This window comes from Monodon monoceros, unplaced genomic scaffold, assembly GCF_005190385.1.
Source record: "Monodon monoceros isolate NGI ecotype Baffin Bay Population unplaced genomic scaffold, NGI_Narwhal_1 Super_Scaffold_3, whole genome shotgun sequence".
NCBI lineage: Eukaryota > Metazoa > Chordata > Mammalia > Artiodactyla > Monodontidae > Monodon > Monodon monoceros.
Genome location: NW_021703780.1, coordinates 34,589,411 through 34,615,245, shown reverse-complemented (window position 1 = coordinate 34,615,245; position 25,835 = coordinate 34,589,411). Strand labels below are relative to the sequence as shown.

At 43.4% G+C, this 25,835-nt stretch overlaps 1 long non-coding RNA gene across 1 annotated transcript in view; it reads right to left on the bottom strand.

Annotated features, from left to right (window-relative positions):
* Window positions 1-25,835, bottom strand: part of LOC114907355 — a 57,502-nt gene that overhangs the window by 18,723 nt on the left and 12,944 nt on the right. The window contains exons 2-3 of the long non-coding RNA XR_003796717.1: window positions 7,313-7,512; window positions 7,095-7,210 (exon numbers count right to left, since the gene is read on the bottom strand). This is a non-coding gene — a long non-coding RNA (uncharacterized LOC114907355). The remainder of the gene's footprint in view (window positions 1-7,094; window positions 7,211-7,312; window positions 7,513-25,835) is intronic.

The following is a 25,835-nucleotide window of genomic DNA, read 5'->3' as shown; positions in this document are numbered from 1 at the left end:
GAGAAGAAGCCACATGCAACCAGTGTGTGGGCACCTTGCATGGAATCTGGCCAGGCTCTGCAAGCGGGAGCGGGCCCTAACAAGCTGGACCTTAAAAAAAATGTCAAAGGTGACTAGATCTCATCCAGGTAACTTTGCACCTTCATGGAAGATGGAATGCACAGGTCTGGAGTATAGCAGCAGACTAGATCTGGTAAGAGACTCAAAGTTCATGTCCTAAAGGAAGTACAAAGGCATTCTCTTCTGGATTAAATTGCAGCCGTGTATTGATGAGGTGGAAATAACAAGGCTCCTGAGTTTGGTCCAGAAAGAAAAGTACAAAGAGAGCCTGGATGTAAGGAAATGAACAACAGGCTCTGAGCATTGGCTGTCTAGGCACTAGACATTGTGGTGGGTGATATCCAAGTCTAATTAAAAATGCACAACAGCTAGGTATCTTTAAAGTAATAAACACTGATTATAGAGACATCTGCTATATACTATATAGAACTTGGAAAAGCATAAATGTTGCTTGTAGTAAAACCAACCTGAAAAAGCCACTGTTGTATTTAATGCTTGCAAAAATGAGATTGCACTGTTTTTAATTACATTTTGTATTTTCACGTGTCAAAGTATATCAACATTTTTTCATGGTGGTAGAACATTCTATTGTATAGAGCTACCAGAATATAATCACATTGCCAAGTATTTAAATTGTATTTTTGTATATTTTCTCCTATAATAAGCACTACAATGACTGCTTTTATACACTCGTCTAATGACAAATTCTCAAGAGTAGAATTTGCGAAGTTAAAAGGCTATGTGTATTTTTTTTCCTTCAAGCCTAATTTTCTTTTATTGGTCAGATGAGATCTCAAGTGTACAACCCAATGAATTTGACAAAAGGTATCCACCTACTCAAAATATAAATCATTTCCACCACCTAAGAAAGTTCCCTCACATGCCCTTTTAGTAGTCAACCCCATCCCTACTTTTTATAGGCAAACTCTATTCTGATTTCTTTCACATTAGATTAATTCTACCTGTCCTTGAATCTCATAAATATGGAATCATATGGTTTCTCTCTTTTGTGTCTGGTTTCTTTCAGTGAACCTAATATTTTTCAGATTCACCCATATTGTCACATGTATCCACAGATCATTCTTGTTTTACTTTTATATTTTGTATTTATACATTTTAAGTTTTATTGCATTGTAGGAAAAATGCTATAATTTGGCTTCTGTTGATTTAATATTGTTATTTTTATTGTACTGTATGAATATACAGTACAATATACAGTCCTCCATGTATTAATATGTGGGTTTTGTATCCACAGATTCAACCAACTATGGATTGAAAATATTTGGGGAAAATAATCCCAGAAAGTCCTCAAACGCAAAACTCACATTTGCTGAGTGCTGGAAACTATTTACGTAGCACTGACACTGTATTTACAACTATTTATATATATAGCACTTACATTGTGTTACTTGCTATAAGTAACCTAGAGATGATTTAAAGTGGAGGATGTGCATAGGTTATATGAAAATACAACGCCATTTTATAGAAGCGACTTGAGCATCCACAGATGCTGGTATCCGTGGGGATCCTGGAATCAATCTCCCCACAGATACCAAGGGATGACTGTATCACTGTCCCATAATCCTGATTTTACAGAGAGGGCACAGAAAAATGGTGCAGTCCTAGAATGTCAGGGTCTAAAAGATTCCCACATCTTTGCCCCCGAAAATGAGTTGGAGATGATCTAATGCAGAACATTCTAGATATAAAGCTTTAATTCATAGAAAAAACTGTAAGGGGATGGGGATTTTCTCGGCACTGTTCTATAGGGTCTCTGAGAGCCTTTGGAAGCTTTGGGTCAGACATCACTCATTTACAACTTCATTCAGAGAAAGACAGGGAGTGGAAGAGAGATGTGGGAAGGTGTAAGGGCTGGGCTTCTGGATAGCAGAATTTCTCCCTGCCTGGTAATTTAACAACTCCAATACTCCCAGGGGCAGTAACTCTGGAGGAGATCGGTTAATTACTGCCAGGCCACAGAATAAAATTTCTCCAAGACCCCCCCGTTTTCTGAGCTGCATTTCATACCAATTAAAAGTTTAATCCGGTGGGACTCTTTCCGGCAAATTAACATCATGGACTTCGATGAACTGATGCCTTTAATAGACTATGGTATTTTGACGGACTTAGTCACAGTTGTAACTCCTCTCCTTAATGAGGTCAGCTAGGCTAGACCCGGACATTCAGGACATTGGCACCAGGTGGACCAGAGCGGTGAGGGTGGAGGAGAGTGAAGTTCAGTTAGGAAAAGCCCTTTCAGTGGGCTCATTCATTTTTGACCAACTCTATTTACGATCAGAAGCAGCTGACAGGAAATCAGTTATGCTGTAGGATTCACTCAATCACTGGGGTTCTTAGAATGCCAGGCACTGGGTACAGGAAGATAAATATGACTCTTTCTACCTCTAGGAGTTAGGAGTCCAGAGGGAAGAAGACTTCCAACATCCTCCCGTCCCCACAGACACACATTCACAGTTGTTCCTGTGAACTAAAGATTTATATCTAGGATGTACTGGTTAATAACCTACTACAGTGGACACATCCTAACTGTCACTCTGTTGTTGCCCTGTGAATGTTAACAAGTACTATGGTGTACCCACTCTACCAGCATTGTGGCGTAGAGGAGGGAATACAGAAGCAAGGGGAACTCTGGTTAAGAGTCATTATCACTTTAGTCTGGAGGATGGTCTTATAAAATCTAGAATATTCGACTGCCTTAATTTCAGATGGAACCCTATCTACAAATTATTTCAGGGCTCCTCTAAGTACAACCAGGTATCAGGAGATTGGGCTGATAATTAGATTGGAAGTACTCAGGGAATTTTAGTTGTCAGACTTTAAATCATTTTAACAGCGGCCTCTATTTTCTGAACCAGAATCAGACTAGGGTCTAAAGTAATATGGTTCCTGCTGCTACAACTTCAACCCATTCCTTCCTAAGACTGGTGCAATAAAATGCAGCCATGGACACTACCTACCTCACTGGCGATAAGGTCATGGTGGAGACCTCTATCTAGCTGTGCCTCGTGGAGGGGGTGTTGAGGGTTCTAAGTAAGTCCTTAGAGAGGTCCAGTCAGCTCAGGGAGCTACTAAATTATCTAAGAGGACTTTGGAGGAAAATAATGGTAAATTCTCACCCTTACCAACAGAAAAATCAGGGGTTTGAGTGCCTTGAACTTTCTCAAGCTAGGCTCTCCATCTTTTCTGTAGCAGGTGCCAACATGGACACACAGGACAGGCTGGGCCCAAGAAGTGTGGAACAAATGACCATAAGTGCCCTTCATCCCCAAACCCTCACCTTGGGAATAAGCTCCATCGTAAGGGAGTTTTGCCTTAAAATATCTTGCACACACTTTCAAACGTATGGTGAATATCCCTACTCTATCCTAGGATGCTTTCTCCACCCACCCTGAATGTCTCATTTCTTGAATTCATGCAGACCTTTATTATTATTATTCTTTTTTTAACAGAACACTTTCCCCCTCTTTCTCCCATCCTTCTTTTCTTGGCTAATTGCTACTCATTCTTTAAGTTTCAAGTCTTCCAGACTTCTGGATAGCCTAATACCTCCCGTAGCAGAGAGTATGTAGCAGACATTACCACTATTCACTGATATCCTTAATGGCACTTTTACTTCCCCACTCCCTTGAAGTGTGCCCACGTGACATGACTCGGCCAATGAAATGTGATGTGTCACTTCTGGGTAGAAGCATTAAGTACCTATGGCTGACACACCACCTCTCTGGTTCCCCTGAAACCTCAGTAATAGTGGAAGCAAGTGTTGATGTGGCAGTACAACGTCACATGAGAGACAGCTACTCTGGAGGGTCACCCCAGAGTAGATTTTACATGAGTGAAAGATAAGCTTTTGTCGTTTAGAGACCCTTTTAGAGATGTTTGTTACTACAGCATAACGTAGCATATCCTGCCTACTACGCGGTATTAGACTCCAAATATTCTAGTTAGGTATCAATGACTCAATGTCTTACTTCCTGGGGCTGCTGTTGTCTCTACCTTGAGTTGCCCATTCATGTTTTTATTTCCCAAAGCACCGCAAGCCTATTGAAATAGTTACAAAATTTGAAAGCTGTCACTTAATACGTTAACATTTTAACTGTTGCTCAATGAAGTACAGTGTAGGTTGGGACAGCACTCTAAATCTTACAGCTATGCCATCTGAAACTCTTGGTCTTCAAGATTACCATGGCAGGAGAAGAGAATGAGAGAGGAGAAAACATCAGAATACATGTTATGCCCACTCATATTCCATTGGCCAGAAATAGCCCCAGCCTAATTGCAAGGGAGGCTGGGAATATGAGGAGCACATGAAGTATTTGGTGGAAACCAACCGTCTCTAATTCACCTATTATCCACCCTTTGCTGAAAGGTTGGGGGTACAGGATGTGGGATTACACCCCTGCAAAGCCAGAAACAAAATGAATGATAAAATCCTTCTTGAAATCCTCAGCCAGCCCCATCCCAGGAATTTCTTCACTTCTCTTAGAACCCATCTGCTAACCTCTCCTGTTAAGTATCCTCCTCTCCTTCCCAGTGAAATTCAATGGATGCTCACCCTTCACCCCACGTGGTACCTGTTTTGCCTTTCCAAAGAAGGGAGGTACTGATGGTCTGAGCCATCCGCCACAGTCCCACCTGGGCACAAAAGCCCTTCCATGTCCCCCATTTCTTGTTTGTAGGGAAAAAGCTTTCTGCCTCCTAGACCTTCCCTGAGTTCCAAAGGGCAGATTCCAGCAGTTACTAATTAGGGGAGTGAGGAAATGCACCAAGAACAACAGTGCAGGATGGGGCCGGTTCCGGTTTCTCCTCAGGGGATATGCACAACGATCTGATACATATCTTGAGTTCTTCTACAGGAACAAAGGCCGCCCGCCCACGTGGAGGATGGCAACTTCAGGCTGAGCACAGCACAGGGACCCCAGGCTGGTTGAAACCAGAAGGCTAATGATTGAGATTCTCCTAAAGCCACCCTGTTATCTCACCAACCAATCAGAGGAGGGTTACACACCCTGCAGCCCTCCCCCCAGGTTTTGCCTATAAACACTTCTTTCCTGAAACCCCTCGTGTCTTTTGAGCGTGAGCCACTGGTTGTCCTCATTTATTGGCCCTGCAATAAACCTTTCTCTGGACATTTCGGTTTGTTTGGCCTCACTGTGCTTGGGGCACAGGAACTTGGGTTCAACAATACACTCTTAGATTAATGACTCACAGAAGCGTTAAAATTCATTTTTCCAAACTGAGATCAGATAAAATTCTCCAGCAAAGTACCCTCTTCCTAGTTGTTTCTAAATCAAAGGGGATTGATAGAGCATTTGTTCTTCCTTTCTTTAGATCAGGTGTTAATAAACTCTGATCCTCAGTTTGAGCGCAGTCACTACTGCTACATGCTTATGTAAAGTTTTATTAGGACATGGCCACAGCCATTCTTTTATGTACTGCTATGAATGCATTTGGGCTACAATGACATGATGACTATTTGTGACAGAGACCAACTGTCTGGCCCTTTAAGGAAAAATTTGTTTACCTCTGGTTTAGAACAAGCTCAAGGGAGAGTTTTTCCTTCTTTGTATACATTTGACTTTCTCTTGAAACTCTCTAAACCCTCCCCTTCACCCCCCCCCCCCCCAGTATAGCCCCCCGTAGCTCCCTTTTCACTGTCTTTCCCATTATACTGTGACTGCCAGTTCACTTGCTATGAGGGCCCGGAAGATTCCATCTGCTCCATCGGTTCATCTCCCTTCACAGCACCTTGCTCATTAAAGGCGCCCAATACATTTGTTGAATGACTGAGCTCTGACGTCATCTCATCAAGGTACGGCCTGGGAAAGTGGTTGCCTTCGCCCTGTTTTTTTCATGGGAGTGGAGGCATTGTGGGAACCACTGGAGATGAAGACTGGTTAGATGGATGCTTCCAGATGGAGGCCGGGAATGAGTTACAGGGAGCTAAATAGAGCTTGGGACAGCAGCCAGAGGGCCCAGGCCAGTGGTCTTCAGTGACCTCAGTACAATGATCCTTTTCTCTGAGCTCTTTGATGCGTAAACGGATGGGAAGCACTGACTTAGAACTGAACACAGGGGCCAGGGACGTGCCAGCACCCTGATCTGTCCAACTAGGGGACCCTGACGACCCCAAAGCCACTGTGAGCTGAAAGCTCCTTTCACAAATGAGGCAGCTCTGGATGGATAAGAACCAAAAGAGTTGCACACCTTATGGATGGGAAGGCTGGGAGAGAAAGGAGCATGAACAGGGAGATGAAAGAGACCCATTCCTCTTTGCCATCAAACTGGGTTGCCCACTCCACCTGGCATCTTCCAAGGTAGTTCGCTGAGCCGGGCCTTTCCGTGAGCCCTGCCTAATGTTCCAAATATCAGGACTGTAATTACTTCTCTCCTCCATGGACCGTGACCTTTACAGAGCCCAGCTTTCTGAGCTCACCTCTGACAGCCCAGCTAGCCCCCAGGAGCTCCTTTACTTGTCCAAACATGCATTTTCTGAGCACAAACATGTATCACATTTATCAAAACATCTTGCTTGTCACCAGGGAATACGGATGAATAAGACAGCCCTGCCTTCCTCGAGGAAGCTTACACTGAATTGCAACTTGGTCCAGCTTCCCGGTGCTTGATGATTTGGTCACCTCTGGATACGCTCCACAGAGCTTTACTAGAGGCCCCCTCAAATGGACCACACGAGGGAATGGATGCTAAAGACTCATCGTGTGACCCTGGTCACATATACCTGGTCCATATACCTTTCTGGGAACAAACGGTAAAGTCCTTGTCATTCTGCACAACTTACTCTCAGGTCCTGAGATGTATAAACCCTCAGCAAAGCTGGTCTTTCCCCTCCTTCAATCCCCACAACAAGTCTTGCTCTGGAGTTTTTTAAATTGGGGAGGAATTTTAAAAAAACACCCACAAACCAAAAAATAGAAGACACAGGAGCCTGGTTATCCAGGTGGGGAAATCAGAGGACTTAAAGAATCTAAACTGATGGAAGCCTGGTACACACTCACCATCCTCTGTGCTCGTCCACTTTGTCCCCTTCCTCTCTGTAATGCCACCCGAAGTGCCACCTATTAGGAGTCCCCTAGATGCCAAGCAAGGAAGGTGGAAGGGCACTTCCCAGTACCTGGGAAAGCAGAAAACAAAACCAAGGAACTGATCAGTATATCTGGTGCCACTGGATATAAATTGATGTACTGGTAGCAAGTTATTTACAAATGATGTTTACCTGTAAGGGACTGGACATCATTTCCAAGTGGACAATTCAGAGTTTCCCGTGCAGATCACTTGCTTCTCCTCTGCTCCTTCTCCCCAGTTCAGCATCACTATGTCACTGAACCCTACGCCAGTGGTTCCACACAGAGGGACAGAAGCAGCTTGCAAGAAACAGGTCTGTTACACCGTCTAGGAGATCAGCACATTCTCCCCCTCAAAAAAAAAAAAAAAAAAAAAGAAAAGAAATTCTAAATGCTCCAGGCGACATGCAGCGTATCCATGGATGTATGTGGGAGAGACAAGAGAAGTAGAAAGAATCCACGGACACTTTGAAATCCCAGCCCGAGTACTGTGAGGCATCCCAGGATCTTCTACCTGCACTCCCACCTCACCCCAACCCAGCAGAAACGGACTTTGCTACAGACTGCGTTTTACTTCTGTTGAGTTGGGGCAGCCAACGTGCTTTCTGGGATTCGTACCAAGAGGCTTAATTGTTCCCTTTGTCGACAGCAACGACCACGATAAGCAGACTCACTATTAACGTTAGAAGGAAGCAGGCTCAAGAAGTGGACGCCTTACATATGAAAAGGTCAGTAGAAATAAAGTATTTTGATAAGAACTTCCATGTCCTTGTTCCGTGCAGCTGCCTCAGTTTCCCTCAACTCTCCCCAATAGTCTGTGACCTTCTTTGGGAGAAACAGTGCATTTAAGGTTAGGCATAACTTTGCCAACCCTTCAATCAACAAGAAAAAGAAATCCCCTCCACCCCCCCAATTTTGTGGGCCTAGGGAGAGGCAGGACTGTCTGGAAACCAGAAGGAAGTTCTCCTGAAGGATGCACTTGCAGACACCCACACAGCAGCTCCCCTCAAATGGACTACACAAGGGCACAGATGCTAAAGACTCACCGTAAGAACCTCGAATAGTCCTTATACCTTTCTGGCATTGATTAACAGCTATTTTTCAGGGTAAGGGGACAGAGAATTAAGACCTTATCCCCTGCACAAAGAGGTGAGCTTTCGGGGCTTCCCTGGTGGCACAGTGGTTGGGAGTCCGCCTGCCGATGCAGGGGACGCGGGTTCGTGCCCCGGTCCGGGAAGATCCCACATGCCGCGGAGCGGCTGGGCCCGTGAGCCATGGCCGCTGAGCCTGCGCGTCAGGAGCCTGTGCTCCGCAACGGGAGAGGCCACAGCAGTGAGAGGCCCGCGTACTGCAAAAAAAAAAAAAAAAAAAAAAGAGGTGAGCCTTCGGCGAAGAGCCAGAGTGCAGCTCTCTAGACCTTCCAGCCTGATGCAGCTCTCATGCCTCTACCGTGTGTGGGTTGCGGCTGGGCTGTGAGAGAGCCCTGCTGCACTGCTCCTCTTCCTGAACTTTGGAGCTGGAGAAAACGTGTGTGTGCCGGTAGTGCGGACACTTATGCAGACCTGATGTTCAGTAACCCCATATAGGGCTGGTAAGGAATTTACAAAGCTCATGTCTTATATTCCCCCAGAAACTGGCCCTAAGACAAGGAAGGATTCACTGCAAGTTAAGGGGTGCATAGGAACTGGTAAGGGATTGAGGGAGTAACATAGGGAAAGGAAGGAAGCCAATAAAGTCACAGACGGCAACCAGAACTTAATTCCACTTGGAGACCTTGGGTAATAGCGCTAAACAAATGCCACAGAATTATCCCACTCCAGTCTGTGTGCCTATGTGACTTGGGGTATTTATACACCTCTCAGTCAATGGCTGAGGGCAGCTCTTAGGGAATGTTAATTGCCTAGTGCTTTGGGCCTGATGTCAGTTGCCCTGTAATTTCAGAAAAAGCTATCAGGCACAGAGATGCTGATACTGACAGCTGGAAGTCAAGTCCTGATACTCTAAAGGCCGAAGGCAAGTAGGAGGGTTCCCAGATTCTGCCTCAGCTATAACATATCAAATATGCACAACCAGACGACACCCAAAGGGAGAGCTAATGAAGGCACAGGAAAGACTTTCTGAGTCAACGTCAGGATCTACATGGCTGGTGTTTGTCCTTTCCTAATAATCCCAGAAATCCCCCCTGCCCACAAGAACACAGTCTCACTTTACAATTAGTAATTGGAAAATGGTTTTCACTAGTCACTTTACATCCAGTATATACAAATCCAGCCATCTTGTTATGAATCCTTTTCCACGAGAACCAACCTCCAATGTGAGTTAAACAGCAGACTCTCTCCTGGTTCATTTAAATGATTAAATTTGCACAGGTTCAAGGACATGTCTAAGGTGGGTATGACTACCCACAGAATCTCAATTTGTAATAAAATGAAATTACATTCCAGCAAATATCTTAGATTTAAAGGAGGTCAGAACATTTCATACCTATTATCTACCTCACTCTCTCTAATGAAAATCCTTGATCGGGCAACAGGGCTTAAACAGGAAAGATTTAGAAACAAAATTGTTTTCAGAGCTCTTGGTTAGAGCAGGGTCCCCTCAGTGTCTCTGAAAAATAAGATTAGTGCACGTGGCTCAGTTTGAAGCCACCTCAGAATCTACTTATTTGACCACCACCCATCTAAGATGGTCTCAAAACCCTTTATAGCAATCCAGCCAAGGACGGAGCCTGCAGCTGCTCAAATAATGGAGGAGGACCCCCTGACTTCCAGGGGATCCACTCTTTATTCACACAGCCCTGAAAGCCAGGGAATTTCTTCTTAAGCCAAACAAGTCTGCCTCCCTATAATTTCTGCTGTCAGGGCTGCACAGAAAAACCCACCCATCTTCCTCAGGTCAGCCTTCACGTGTGGAATGATAAAGGCAGCGACCAGCGCTTGTTGACCATTTGCTATGCACCAGGCACCATGCTGGATAGTCCGCCCATGTTGGCTGCTGTAATCCTCCTACCACCCTTAGGAGGTAGTTTTGGATTCCTCCTTTATGCATTAAAAACTGGTGACTAGAGTGGAAATCATGAAACTTGCCCAAGCTCTCTCAGCTTGTAAGTGGTTGGGCCAGATTCAAACCCAAGACTGATTTGAAAGCCACGTGACTTCCTTGACCATCCAATCATCTCTTCCAAAGTCTTTCTGAGGTTCTTGAACCCTTCTTCATAAGCCCTTTGGCCATATTCCTATTTCTGCCAGCATGCCTTTCTCTGTTACATCCCTCTCTCTCAGCCTTGACATTTTTCACCTCCAGAAACCCTTCTTGGATTATATACAGAATTCTCATCTGGACTGTTACTTTATCCATCCACCTTTGAAGGTACTATCCTGCCTCCTTAGTTAGCTCTGACATCTCCTACTGTGGAAGGCCATTATCTCCCACCCCCTTTCCGTGTAGCCCTCACCCTAGCCCCAGGGATGGGATGTTAACCTTAGTGCCAAGACGACCTTATGTGGTTCTTTCTACCCAATAGACTTCAAGTCATGGAGCAGTGCCAGATCAGCACCCAGCAGAATAAAATTAGTATAAATTTAGTAATTTATTTAGTATTTAGTAATAATAATAATTTAGTATAAAGTTAGTATAATTTAGTATAAAATTAGTATGTATTGTGGACTAGCTGACACACTGAAATTAATATCCCTACAATTCAATAATTCAGTCACGGTATATTAGATTCTAGACATACCAGATACCTGTAAGCCAGTGGCACAGGAAGTCTCTCTCTACTGTGTTCTAAAATTCCCTGAGTGTCCTTCCCTGTTCTTTCTACTAAGGAAGAATACCAGGAGATTTGGCATCATCATACATGGAATAGTGGTGGTAGATTTGGCAGGTGGGGTTGCCCCGAGGCTTGGGCACCCAAAGAACCTTTCTCGAGCCTATTGGTATTTGAATCCAAGCGGAGCACCATATGCCTGCTGGTTCCAGCTACCTGACCCAGGAGAAGTAGGAAAGCATAGGGCTTAGGCTCCTCTGGAAGGAGCAGACACTCAGGGGCTATTTTCTCATCATTGTCCTCTCTTGCCAGACCTACTTGGTACCTGTAGGTCAGCACTCTTGACCACAGCACTGAGAGCAGAAGGCAAGGTGGTGGTGGTAGGATTGGGTCCAGAGCAGGGACAAAGGCAAAGGACTCCATGTAAGGGCCCAGGCTTGAGGGATTCATACCAGAAGAGAAAGAAGAGAAAATTAGGAGACCTTGGTTCTAGATGTGTTCCTAGAGATACCTTCATTATCCCCTAGCCCGTCTGCCGTGGGAGGCTGAGCTGCATAAACAGGCTTCATCGCTGCTGTCTGGAGGAGTTTAGTCCATAAGGGGTCTGGGCAGAATATCAGAGTAGGGGAGGGAGGTCACTTCTGCCTGGCTGTGCTCTTGACCAAAGGGTACCGTTAAGAAGAGCTGTGACTTTTTCTTGGGACTCATCCTCCCTCCCCCATCCCAACCTCAGGGCCCAAGGGTGCTAACAGCAGTGTGGCTTGTTACTGACCACTCCTGTGGTTCCCCTACTCCCAACCCCCAGCTCTGAAATGAGCCCTTCTGGAAATAAGTCCTCACTGAAGGATCCAAACTTGAGTGAGACACCTGTTCCCTATTGGGACCCCACTGACAGATCCAGAGGGGTGAGCCACTGCTGGGCTCTGACCTCAGCATCAGTGGCATCACCTGGCAGGCAGCTCCCCTGTGACAGTGCAGGGGGACCTGGGGGTTGATCCAAACTCTGCTGACAGGTGCTTCTGGGAGTGAGACAGGAACAGCCTTAATATTTGTCAGCAGAATGTCACCACCGCATTCTGATAAGCAATATTTTAAGCCATGCAAGAAGCCCCTGACAGCGGGACATGCCCTGAGAGGCGGTGTATGGCACAGCCAACAGCATGTCCTGGGAAAGTGGCTCTCGGGGCAAAGCCCAGACAATGTCCAGGCCACAGAGCCTTGGGATCCCCAGCCAAGTAGGATCCTGAGACTCTGGGGAGTCCCCCTGTTGGGGATGCTCTTATCTCAGTCCGGAGGGTCATCTGGGGATTCCTAATCACCCACGCACTCCCCTAGTTGCCTTCCTGACTGAGCTAGGCAAAAGAAGCAGGCAATACGGCCTCACCTGTCCAGTCTTCATCTCAAGGAGACAAGGGATAGGACAGTTTAGTGGCTACAATAGGAGCCAGGTGGGGACTGAAGCAAATGGGCCTGGGGTCTAGTCCTGCCACACAGCCCAGCCTCCAGTCCAGCACCACAGCTGAAGGAAGGCAGGGCATGTCTACAGGAATCGTGACCACGCCTGCTCCTGACCTCAGCTTGGCCATTCCTCGGTCTCTGGGTCAGACAGCAGGGCAAGCGCCTCTGCTCTCGACACTCAGACAAAAGCAGGAATCCACAGGACCTGGGAACCGGTCATAAGCACTCGTGGGTGAAGGACAGACAAACTTCTCCGGCTCTTCCAGCTCCAGTTCTAGGTGATCATAAAGGAGAAAAGCAACCATGAGAAGGGAAGCATTCTCCCCTCCGGGAAGTGCTGCAGTTCTGCTAACTCTCAATTAATTACTGGTGTTTATCTAATTGTCTAGTTCCTTAATGCATTTACTGCTCTGTAATCACTAGCTCTCTGTCCAAGGAGGATTCCCAAGGGCCTCTGTCCTGCTGTCTCAGCCTGAGTCTGGCTGTTTCGGGAAGGAGAGAGGAAGAGAAGGCAGCAGAGGAGCCTGTGAGCTTGATTCTGGCCCATCCTCTCAAGGCCAGTGCAAGTAGCACCTTGACTCAGACGTATGTCTAGAGGAACTAAAGTGACCCATGACAAAACCCCACTGTCTCTTGTGTAAGTCGCAGGGACCCCCACCTGCACCCTCCCCGGGGATTCAGGGGTTGTCATCCTTGGCTTCCACAGCCTGGAGCCAGAACAGAATCGGCGAAGAGCAGCCTCATGCAGCGGGGAAAGTCTTAGAGGGGGGAATCTGGGTGGGACGTCTCCACATCAAGGAGGGACTTGATGCCATGCCTTTCGGGGGGAGTTCGTACCCAGTGACAGGGGGTCTGGGTATAAAGGCCTGGTCATTCTGGCCCCAAACTGATGGGCTCCAGTGGCTGCAGGGCTCCCTGCAGGGTTGCTACAGGCTTTGTTAAGTTGGCTTCACAGTTCTTCCTCTGCCCCATCCTGCTGCTGCTTCTTTTTGTAGGTGCTGTTCCCTAACCAGCTTGCACCTCTGACAGAGAAACTTGACATGCAGAGGAAAATGTTCATCCTTAAAAAAGCTCTGTGTATGATAGATGGGATCAGAGGAGGGTTTTAAAAGCTATTTAAATGTAAGAAAATATAGGGCTTCCCTGGTGGCGCAGTGGTTGAGAGTCCGCCTGCCGATGCAGGGGACATGGGTTCGTGCCCCGGTCCGGGAAGATCCCACATGCCGCGGAGCGGCTGGGTCCGTGAGCCATGGCCGCTGAGCCTGCGCGTCCGGAGCCTGTGCTCCGCAGCGGGAGAGGCCACAACAGTGAGAGGCCCGCGTACTGCAAAAAAAAAAAAAAAAAAAAAAGGAAGAAAATCTAGATGAAATGCAGAATCACTCAAACGAGCCATAGGGGGCTTGGAACCAATGGCGGAGCAGTGAAAATTGTGACTCTGCCTTAAGTTTCCTTTAATCTAACAGTTCTCCATCTCTAGCCTGAGGTACACAGGGGATCCCCACCACCCCTCCGGTCTGAGCGCAGCCTGCCCACTGCCAAGAGTAAGCCAGGTTGCTGTGCTCCCAAGGACAAAGGACATTTGCTGCCTCTGTGGGCCGTCAGCCAGCTCCCTTCACTGGGACCCCATTCCAGCTCACTCAGACATGTCCTCAGAAGCCTCCTCCTCTCCCCGGGAGGATGCTGTCACTGAACTGCTTAATCACCTCACCCAGAGCTGCATCATTTAGCATCACTGTGGAGTTTTCCTTGACAGCACACAGAGGGGTTGCACACAAGGCTGACATGCACGCATGCCCCTGGAGACAGTGTCGACTGCGCACAGACAGATTCTCATGCACCTGGTGGGGAGCGTATGACAGGCATGAGATGTGTGGGTAAGCCCGCCTTCACATCGCTACACACATCGCCAGGCTGCCTGGGCTCCCTCAGATCAAAGGGCCCCAAGTGCCCTTTAACTCTACACTTTAAGGGGAGGGATAGAGCACTAAGAACACAGGAATGGGAGATAAGTGTTGATTATTGGTCATTTATGGGTTATTCTGTGTTTACCCCTCAGTGCTACTCTGTCTTGCTTTGCATGTAGGTGGCTGGCCTGTGGGGATTGCAGCACCCAACTATCTTGCTGTCTCAGGTTGATTTCTCTAGAAAGAAACATGAAATGGAGTCTGGGATGCAAGGTGTTCACTAGGTATCAACACCTGTGAGAGGGAGGTAAGGAAGCTGGATGAAACAGAGAGAAATCAAACTGTAATGCAGGCCCAACGAACTTTAGCCAGCCTGGTGGGGACTTCTGAAGTCTACTCAGCTATGTCATCCCCACATATGACACTGAAAAGGACCTGTACACCTCTACCTTGCTCAGTCACGGGCTAGGAGCTGCTACAGGTCAGACATGACCTTGAATGAATGGCTCTATGCACCTGGGCAGCAAGATGGTCCTTGAAAGGGGGCACATCTGTATCTTCCACACTTTCCTTCAGACTTTTAGTGCATTCAGCCAATGGAAGGCACCTACAGAAGGTCAGAGAGTGGGAGGAATGAGGTTGCAGTGTTTATTCCCCATGCTTCCTAACATGCCATCTCTGGCAGCAATCGAGTCCCTCTACCAAAAGCCACAACACTTATTGGCCTACCTCTCTTCCATGGTTACAACTTGGGCTAGGTTCCAGTAAAAACCTCCTCTCCATACCCCTCCAGGGGCTGGCGGTGGTAACCGTTCTCCTGTCTATACTCCCTGGTGCTTCACTATTCTTTGTTAGTTTCCTTAACCGTACTTCTACCTCTTTAAGAGTCCCCTTATTAACCACTCTTTAGTTAAATCCATGAAGTATGCCATCTCTTTCCTGCCAGGATCTGAATGGACCAGTAATCCAGGGATTCTCTCCATGCTGGTTCTCTTGTCCCACATTCCTTTTAACATCTAAGATCCTCTTTAAATTAGACAGGCGTTTAGGGAAAACCTGCTTTTTAAGACTATAAGGCGAGGAGTTTAATGTACAGTAGGATACAGTTGGTTTTGAGGTAGGAGATACATGGGCCTCAGGCCGAGCAGCTGCAACCAGACTCCTGCTGACACTTTGAGATAAGATACTAGCAGGAGCACTGGGCCCTGATTGGGTAAAAGACAAAGTGACCACATTTTTCTCATTCTTGTGGTCAGGGGCATTTCCCAGCCTACACACGTGCAGAGAAGGTCCTCAGTCTAGGGAAGGGGTCAAAGGGAGAAAGAGTCACCAGACAACCTCCCAGAATCCATCTTGGCTGAGAGATGTGCGTGCCTGTCAGGAAGGACCCTGAGTCAGGCCAGATATGGCCACAAGCAAGAAGATTGGCCAGAGACAACCTGGAAGACTGCCTGCCCCCCCATATAAGCGATCTAAGCCACCCGCATTGGGCACAACTCACTCCAAGTTTGCCCGTGTGCTCTTCCACGTGTACTTTGCTTCTAGTAAATGCTTTATCTATTTCACAATCTTGGTCCCTTTGCTGAATTCTTTCTTCAAAGAAGACAAGGACAGAGGTCCTCCTTCCAGCTGTCTTGTCCCCCGAAACCAGTTTCTTAATCTCAATAAGCTACAAGCTGCTGTTTGTAGAGTGAGAAATGAAATATACACTTTGGATCTCAGTTATGTTTCCTAGAAACAGACCATAAAATGAAGATATGTACAAGTGATTCATTAAGGTAGGGTTGCAAAGAACATTAAAGGGACTCTGGGAAGCAGGAAAGAGAAGAAATCAAAGCACATGTATGATTCAGGCAAGGTCCCACAAAGGGGAGCAGCAACCTGATCCCATAGGGAACTCCAACAGCTGTGCCTCCCAGTTTGATGGGTGTGGATCACCTTCGCCCCAGGTGTGGACAGTCACTGACTAAGGACTGCCCTAGGGAAACAAACTCCCAGACTGCTCCGGCTCTCTGTCTGCAGATGAGGTAGTTCCAAGCTTGAAGGCAGTCCTCCAAAAAAGAGCAAGTGTAGGTACCGCTCTATTGGAGGCAAAAGCTCAAAGCCAGGGGGAGACGAACAGAAACGGTAAAAAGGAGTTGGGGTGATACAAGCAAGATGGCAGAATAGAAAGAACCAGGTTTGCATTCCCTGTGGAAACACTGAACGATACATAGGCTAAAGAAGCTTTGCAAAGACTCTAGAGCCAATTTAAACTGTAACAACCAGCCTAACCAAGAAAAAGCTGCATTCGAAACAGTAGAAAACTATCTGGCATTTCTGTTTGCCATTATTCCACCCCCTTGGGGGTCAGTTGGGAGGAAGCTGCCAATTCCTGGGCCATCCCTCAGGAGGGAAGGAAAAGAATGGAACTTGCTTGCAATGTTCTGGCTTATCTGAGGGCTGCTTGGAGGATTGGCTTCTGTCTCACTCGACTTGGAACACTGATGGAAAGAGCAGCATAGTTTGGACGTGACGTTAGAGGCCCCTGAAAGCAGTGGCAGTTACCGCAGTGTGAGAGCTGCAGGGTGGCTGCAGACACATGGGCTCCTGGGGGCAAGAGATTATGGGCAAAGGAATACAAGAGAACATTAGGAGTCCCTTTAGGGGGTGAGACTCTCAGGGACATTAAGACATTTAAAGGCAACTGGGCATACAGAGAATTGGAGTAAGAGCACACAGAGGACCAGGGAAGATGCATCACCAAATTAGGTTTTAGAGAACATTAAGCCTTTATGCCGGGCTGATTTAGCAAAGGTGTTTTCCCTACATGAAATTCTGCAAAGACTGGGAGATGTGCCTGTTTTCAAATGCCCAATTTTCAAGAAGCAATTATAATGCATATGAAAAACAGGGCAACATGGCCCATTTAAAGGAACACAATAAATCTCTAAAACTTGACCCTAAAGAAATACAGTCCTCTGACTGGAGGAAGACTTCAAAACAATCATCTTACGCATGCTAATGAGCTAAGTAATACACAGCTAAACTAAACCATGAAAATGATACAGGAACAAAATTAGAATAGCAACAGAGATAGAAATTATAGAACAACCAGACAAGTTCTGGAGCTGAATTATAATAACTGAGGTGAAAAATTTACTAGAGATTCAACAGCATACTGAACAGGCAGAAGAATCACTGAACTTGAGTGATCTGAAGTTATTCTTTCTGCTCCTCGGAGTCAATAAAGAAAAGTGAACAGAGCTTGAGGGTCTTACGGAACAATATCAAATGGGCCAATATATACATTACGGAAGTCCCAGAAGAAAAAGAGAAAAGGGTCAGAGAGCTTATGTGTAGTACTAATGACCTAAAACTTGCCAAATTTGAGGAAAGAAATGGATGTACAAAAACAGGAAGTTCAAACTCTGAGTAGAATAAAGGGACACACGCTGAGATGTTATCAAACTGCCTAAAGACAAAGAGTCTTGAAAGCAGCAAGAGAGAAATGACTCATCACATAAAGAGAGCCCCTTTAAGACTGCCAGCAAATTTTTCTGCAGAAACTTTATAGACCAGAAAGCAATAAGATGACATAATCAAAGTGCTGAAAGAAAAACCTGTCAGAGAATACTGTATCTGACAAATCTGTCCTCAACAATGAGGAATAAATACTTTTCAGATAAAGAGCTGAGGGGGTTCATGATCACTAGACTTGCCCTATAGAGAAACAGTAAAAGGAGTCTTTTAGGTTTAAAAGAAAGTATCTAAACAGTAACTCAAAGCCATATGAAAATAGAGTCCTCTGATAAAGGTAAATATATGGACAAATATAAAAGCCTGTATTATAAATTTCATAGCTCTTAAGATTTAAAAGAAAAGCATGAGAATTAAATTTATGTTTGGTACACAATATATAATGATGTCATTGTGATATAAGATCAAGTATGGGATACTCATGAACCTATGGTCAATTAATCTATGACAAAGGAGGCAAGAATATACCATGGAGAAAAGACAGTCCCTTCAATAAGTGATGCTGGGAAAACTGGACAGCTACATGTAAAAGAATGATATTAGAACGTTTCCTCACACCTTATAAATCAAAATGGATTAAAGATCTAAATGTAAGACCTGAAACCATAAAACTAGAACAGAACACAGGACACTCTGACATAAATCACAGCAATATTTTTTTGGATCTGTCTCCTAAGGCAAAAGAATAAAAGCAAAAATAAACAAATGGGACCTAATTAAACTTAAAAGCTTTTGCATAGCAAAGGAAACCATTGACAAAAAGACAACCTACTGTATGGGAGAAAATATTTGCAAATGATATGAACAAGGGGTTACTATCCAAATATATAAATGGCTCATACAATATCAAAAACTTGATTAATAAATGGGCAGAAGGGCTTCCCTGGTGGCGCAGTGGTTGAGAGTCTGCCTGCCGATGCAGGGGACATGGGTTCGTGCCCGGTCTGGGAGGATCCCGCGTGCCGCGGAGCGGCTGGGCCCGTGAGCCATGGCCGCTGAGCCTGCGCGTCCGGAGCCTGTGCTCCGCAACGGGAGAGGCCACAACAGTGAGAAGCCCGCGTACTGCAAAAATAAATAAATAAATAAATAATAAATGGGCAGAAGACCTGAATAGACATTTTTCCAAAGAAAATATACAGATGGCCAACAGGCACATGAAAAAGATGTTCAATATCACTAATCAGAAATGTAGATCAAAACCATAATGAGATATCACCTCACACCTGTCACAATGGCTATCATCAAAAAGTCTACAAATACCAAATGTTGGTAAGGATGTGGAGGAAAGGGAACCCTAGTGTACTGCTGGTGGGACTGTAAATTGACGTAGTCTCTATGGAAAACAGTATGGCGGTTCCTCAAAGAAAACTAAAAATAGAACCACCATATGATCCAGCAATTCCACTCCTGGGTATATATCCAAAGAAAACTAAAATACTAATTCAAAAAGATACATTCAACTCAATGTTCATAGCAGCATTATTTATAATACCCAAGATATGGAAGCAACCTAAGTGCCCATCAACAGATGAATGAATACAGAAGATGTGATATATATCTATATCTGGGTAGATATATACACACACATACAATGGAATATCTCAGCCATAAATAATGAAATTCCGCCATTTGCAACAATGCAGATGGACCTGGAGTATTATGCTTAGTGAAATAAGTCAGAGAAAGACAAATTCTCTGTATTATCATTTACATGTGGAATCTAAAAAAATAAAACAAGTGAATATATATATATAATAAAACAGAAATAGATTCAGATATAAAGAACAAACTAGTGGTTACCAGTGAGGAGAGAAAAGGGGGAAGGGACAAGATGGAATAAGGGATTAGGAGATACAAACAACTACGTAAAAAATAGATCAACAAGGATATATTGTACAGCACGGGGGAATACAGCCATTGTTTTGTAACAGTTTTAAAGGGAGTATCATCTATAAAAATACTGAATCACTATGTTGTACACCTGACACTAGTATATTGTAAATCAGCTATACTTCAATAAAATATGCAACAAACAACAAAAAAGACCAAGTGTGGGAGGTAAAACTATAAAGGAGTAGTTTATATTTAATTGAAGTTATCAGTTTAAAATAAGTTGTTATAGTTTAGGATATCTGATGTAATTCCCCTAGTAGCCACAAAAAATATTTATAGAATATACATGAAAAGAAACGAGAAGGGAATCAGAACATGTCACTACAGAAGTAAATTCAACTAAACACAAAGGCAGGGAGTAAGAAGAAAATGGAGGACAAAAAGCTATAAGACATACAGGAAACAAAAGAATGTCAAGAGTAAGTCCTTCCCTATCAGTAATTTAAATGTAATGGATTAAACTACTTGATCAAACATAGGATGCAACTATATGTGGTCTACAAAAGACTCAGTTTTACCTTCACTTACTCCTTCTTTGGTGCTCTTCCCTTTCTATGCAGATTCGAATTTCTGACCTATGTTTTCCTTCTCTAGTTACAATTTTATATGTGAGATATACCTTAATAAAGCTGTAAAAACTTAGGAACTCTTATCTTTTTGAAGTTAAGGAGAAAAGTTTTTAATGACGGCCCTGCTTCCAATCTGCCAGAGCTGATTCCTCTCCTACGGAGGTCTCTCCTACGGGTCTGTGGAGAGGAGTCAGCCTCCCCGCTCCCTGCCATTTCCACAGCTGAGTGAACTACAGGGAGCAGCTCAGCAACCCTCCTAGCTGGCCTTGCCCAGGTCAGCCTCAGAGCTGTGATACAGCCTCTGGCAGAGGTTATGTCACTTGCCATTGGGTGGATGTGGACACAGTCCTCACCTCTGCCCAGCCAGTACTCATCATCTAGCTGGCCTGGACTCCAGTTTTGTTTGTTTGTTTTTTTTGCGGTATGCGGGCCTCTCACCGTTGTGGCCCCTCCCATTGCAGAGCACAGGCTCCGGACGCGCAGGCTCAGCGGCCATGGCTCACGGGCCCAGCCGCTCCGCAGCATGGGGAATCTTCCCGGACCGGGGCACGAACCCGTGTCCCCTACATCGGCAGGCGGACTCTCAACCACTGCGCCACCAGGGAAGCCCCTGGACTCCAGTTCTTAAATTTGGTCCCCTAGTCTGTCCCATCCACCTATTTTCGGAATCCATCAATATTACTGAGGGTCATCCAGGGGTATCAGAAGCCTATATATTCCTGGACAAAATTCTGGAATGAAAGAATGTCATGACTGCATTGGCAGGCAGACTCTCAACCACTGCACCACCAGGGAAGCCCAGGATTTTCTTCTTTATCTTTGATTTTCTGTGGTTTGTAAATACTATGCCTAGGTGTAGGTTTTTAGGCAGAGCATTCATCCTGCTTGTTCTGAGCTTCCTGGATCTGTGGTTTGGTGTCTGACATTAACTTGGGGGATGTTCTCAGTCACTACTGCTTCAAATATTTCATCTGTTCCTTTTTCTTCTAATACTCTCATTATACATACAAATACAGTTTTTGTATTTGTCTGTTTTTACTTTTTTGGCTTGAGAATTCTACTGAGATATTCTCTAGTTCAGAGATTCTTTCCTTTGCCATGTCTATCTAGTCTATTAAACCCAAAGACATTCTTCATTTCTATTAGTGTTTTGATTTTTATGTATAGCATTTTTGTTTTCTTAGGATTTCTATCTCTAACTACATTGCCATTTGTTCTTACATGCTGTCTACTTTATCCTAATGGAACACTTAACGTATTAATCATAGTTGTTTTAAATTTCCAGTCTGATATTTCCAATATCACTGCCATGTCTGGTTCTAATACTTTGTCTCTTCAAATTATGTTCTTTTGCCTTTGGTATGCCTTTTTTTGAGTTATAATTGACATAACATTGTTAGTTTCACATGTACAAAGTAATGGTTCAATATTTATATGTATTGTGAAATCACTGTTTTCTTGATAACCAGATATGATAGTGTACTAGGTAAAAGGCACTGCTGTACATAGGTCTTTAGTAATGTGTTGGTGAGATATGGGGGCAGAGAGTGGTGACATTCTGTAATCCTATGATCAGGTCTCCATCTTTTAGCAAACCTCTTGACTGAATTTCCCAAATGTTTCAGAGTTTTTCTCCACCTGGAGGTGGACAAGGTTGGCTAGAGTGGGCTGGAGTTGGGTATTTCCCTTCCTCAGGTCAGTTAGGCTCTGATAATACACCAGCAGCCTGGGTTCTAGTTAACTAGTCTCCTATCATCAAAATGTCTACAAACGGTAAAAGCTGGAGAGGATGTGGAGAAAAGAGAACCCTCTAGCACTGTTGGCGGGAATGTAAACTGGTACAACCACTATGGAAAACAGTATAAAGGTTCCTTAAAAAACTAAAAATAGAACTACCATATGAACCAGCAGTCGCACTCCTGGGCATGTATCCAGTGAAAACCAGTCCGAAAGAATATATGAACCCCAGTGTTCATTGCAGCACTATTTACAATAACAAAACATGGAAGCCACCTAAATGTCCATTGACAGAGGAATGGATAAAGAAGATGTGGTTCATATAGACAATGGAATATGACTCAGCCATAAAAAAGAATGAAATAATGCCATTTGCAGCAACATGAATGGGCCTAGAGATTATCATACTAAGTGAAGTAAGACAGAGAAAGAGAAATATAATATCACTCATATGTAGAATCCAATTTAAAAAAAAACAAATGGACTTCCTTACAAAACAGAAACAGACTTACAGATATTGAAAACAAACTTATGGTTACCAAAGGAGAAAGGCGGTGGGTGGGGGAGGGAGAACTCAGAAGCTTGGGATAAGTACACACTCACTACTGTATATAAGATAAATAATCAACAAGGACCTACTGTATAGCACAGGGAACTCTACTCAATATTCTGTGATAACCTATGAGAAAATAATTGTAAAAAGAATGAATATATGTATATGCATAACTGAATCACTTTGCTGTACACCTGAAACTAACAACATTGTAGACCAACTATACTCCAACAAAAATTTTAAAAAAAACAACAACAAAAACACTAGCTTTCCCTGCGGGCAGGCCTTGTTAAGAATAGAGGGATCTGGTATATTTCAAAATGATGGTTCTCCCCCTTCCCTCTGTGAGAATTCAATATTTACTGTGAAACCTGGTTGAACACCTAGAGGTAAATCTCAATACTGTGTACCCTGAAGTTTTTAATGGAGTTATCCACATTAAGCCTCTAGCAATTTGTCAATCATAGTTCAGGCTTTCCTACCCAGCGCTGGTTTCCCACAGTTTCTGCTTCAGAGTCTTGGCCCTGGTAAATCATGACTACCTGTTTTCTCCTTTCTGTCTCTCCAATCTTGGGGGTAGCAGTGTGCCCTGTGTCTTACCCTCTCTTATGGATTCTAGAAGGACTGTTGATTTTTCATTCTGCTCAGTTTTTCACTTGTTAAGACAGAGTGGTAACTTCCAAGCTCCTGATATATGGAACCTCAGGCTCGCTTTAGATCTAAGGACACGTGTAATGTAAAAATTAACAAACAAAAAACTCAATTAAAATAGAGTTTTGAGGCCAAAAGGGGGAGTCTTGTGCTCTATGACAACTGAACCTGACAGGAAAACGAAAGACTTCTTGCCTGGCAAGATCTCAGCCAATGAGAGACCATCACAATTTCATCAATGAAAAGCCACTCTACTTTAAACTCTCAATTCTTCCAATGGACTCTGTTTACTATAGCCCTTCTAAACTTCCTTTTCCCCCTCTATAAAAGCGTTCTCTCCTTGTGCTGGACTTGCACATAGCATGCCATGGTCACAGATCCCAAACTGCAATTCTTTGCTGATCCCAAGTAAACCCATTTTTTTGCTGGAGAAATAACTTGCAGACTATTTAAGGTGAGTGGGTTCAAAGTGAAAGGATGAAAAAAGATATTCCATGCACATAGGAACAGAAGAGCAGAGACGACTATAGCAATATTAGACAAAAGAAACTAAGTGAAAGCCTGTTACAAGAAACAAAGGACATATTATATAATGATAAAAGGTCAATTCACTAAAAATTATAAATATATGCATCAAACATCAGCTCTTAAATGTGAAGTAAATGTTGACAGAACTGAAGGGAGAAATACAGCTCTAAAATAATATAAGACTTCAGTATCTCACTTTCAGTACTATGGAAAGACAACCAATAAGGAAATAGAACTTGAACAGTATAGCCCAATTGTTCCTAACAGACATATATACAAAACACTCCACCCAACAAAAGAACACACATTTTTCTCAAGTTCACATGAAACATCCATGTTAGACTGTAAGACCACAAAACAATGATTAATAAAAAGGGTTGAAACCAAAGTATCTCTTCTTATCCAATGGAATGAAACTAGAAAACAGCAAAAGGAAAACTTGAAAATCCACAGATACATGGAAATTAGACAACATGATCTTAATGGATCAAAGAAGAAATCACAAGGGAAGTTAGAAAATACCTTGAGGCAAATGAAAATACAAAATTCCAAAACTTATGAGGTGCAGTGAAAGGAATACTATGAGGATAATTTATAGCTATAAACACTTAAAAGATTTTAAAACAACCTAACTTTTTCACCTTAAGAAACTATAAAAAGCAGTAAAAACTAAACGTAAAGTTAGCACAAGGAAGGAAATATTAGAGATAAATGAAATAGAACAAGCAAAACTAAGAGTTGGTTCTTTAAAACAATCAAGATCAACGAACGTTTAACTAGATTGACTAAGCAAAGGAGAAGACTTAAAATCATAAATGAAAGAGGAAACATTCTAATTTTTATTCTGTAAAATTAGTTGTAAGATTATGAACAATTAGGTTATTCCATTTTTGATACATAAATGAAACAGATAAATTCCTGGAAATAACCACCAAAAGCAAATCATGAATGGAAAATCTGAACAGACCTACAACTTGTAAGCAGATTGAGTCAGTAATCAAAAAACTCCCAAAGCAAAGCCCAGGATCAGACAGCTTCACTTGTGAGTTCTAATGGACACTTAAAGTATTAACAGCAATACTTCTCAAACTCTCCCAAAAACTGAAGAGGAGGAAATATGTTCAAACTCATTCTATGAGGCCAGCATTACCCTGACACCAAAAACATATAAAGACACTACAAGAAAACAAAACTACAGACCAATATTAATGACAAATGTTGATATAAAAATTCTTAACAAAATACTAGCAAACAATTCAACAGCACATTAAAGGATTACACACCATGACCAAGTGGAATTTATTCATGGAGTTCAAAGATGGTTCAGTAAATGAAAATATGGTACATTAACAGAATGAAAAGGGGCATGGGAAATCACATGAACTTTTCAATTGATGCAGAACTTGACAAAATTCAATACCCTTTCATGAATAAAACACTAAGAAACCAGAAATAAAAGGAAGCCTAAAATAATAAAGGCCATATATGAAAGTTTACAACTAGCATCATAATTGTGAAAGACTAAATGCTTTTCCTTTAAGATCAGGACTACCACAAGGATGCTTTCTTTTGCCACTTCCATTTAACAGTGTGCTGGAAATCCTAGAGCAATTAGGGAAGAAAAATAAATAAAAGGTATCCAGATTGGAAGTAGTAAATTTATACTAGCAAACATTATCTTATATGTAGAAAACCCTAAAGATTCCACACAAACATATTAGAACAAATGAGTTTAGTAAAGTTTCAGGATACAAACCCCCCAAATCAGTTGTATTTCTCTACACTAAACAATGATCTGAAAAAGGAAGTTAATTCCATTTACAGTAGCATCAAAAATAAAATATATAGGAATAAATCAATATACTGAGAAGATGCTGCTAAAAGATATTAAGGACACCAATATGCAGAAAGACATCCCATGTTCATGGATTGGACTTTAATACTGTAATATTAATATTACCTAAATTAATGTACAGATTTCATGCAATCCCTATCAAAATTTCAATGCTATTTTTTGTAGAGGTAGAAAAAAATCCATCATAAAATTCATATGGAATCTTGAGGGACCCCAAACAGCCAAAACAATCTTGAAAA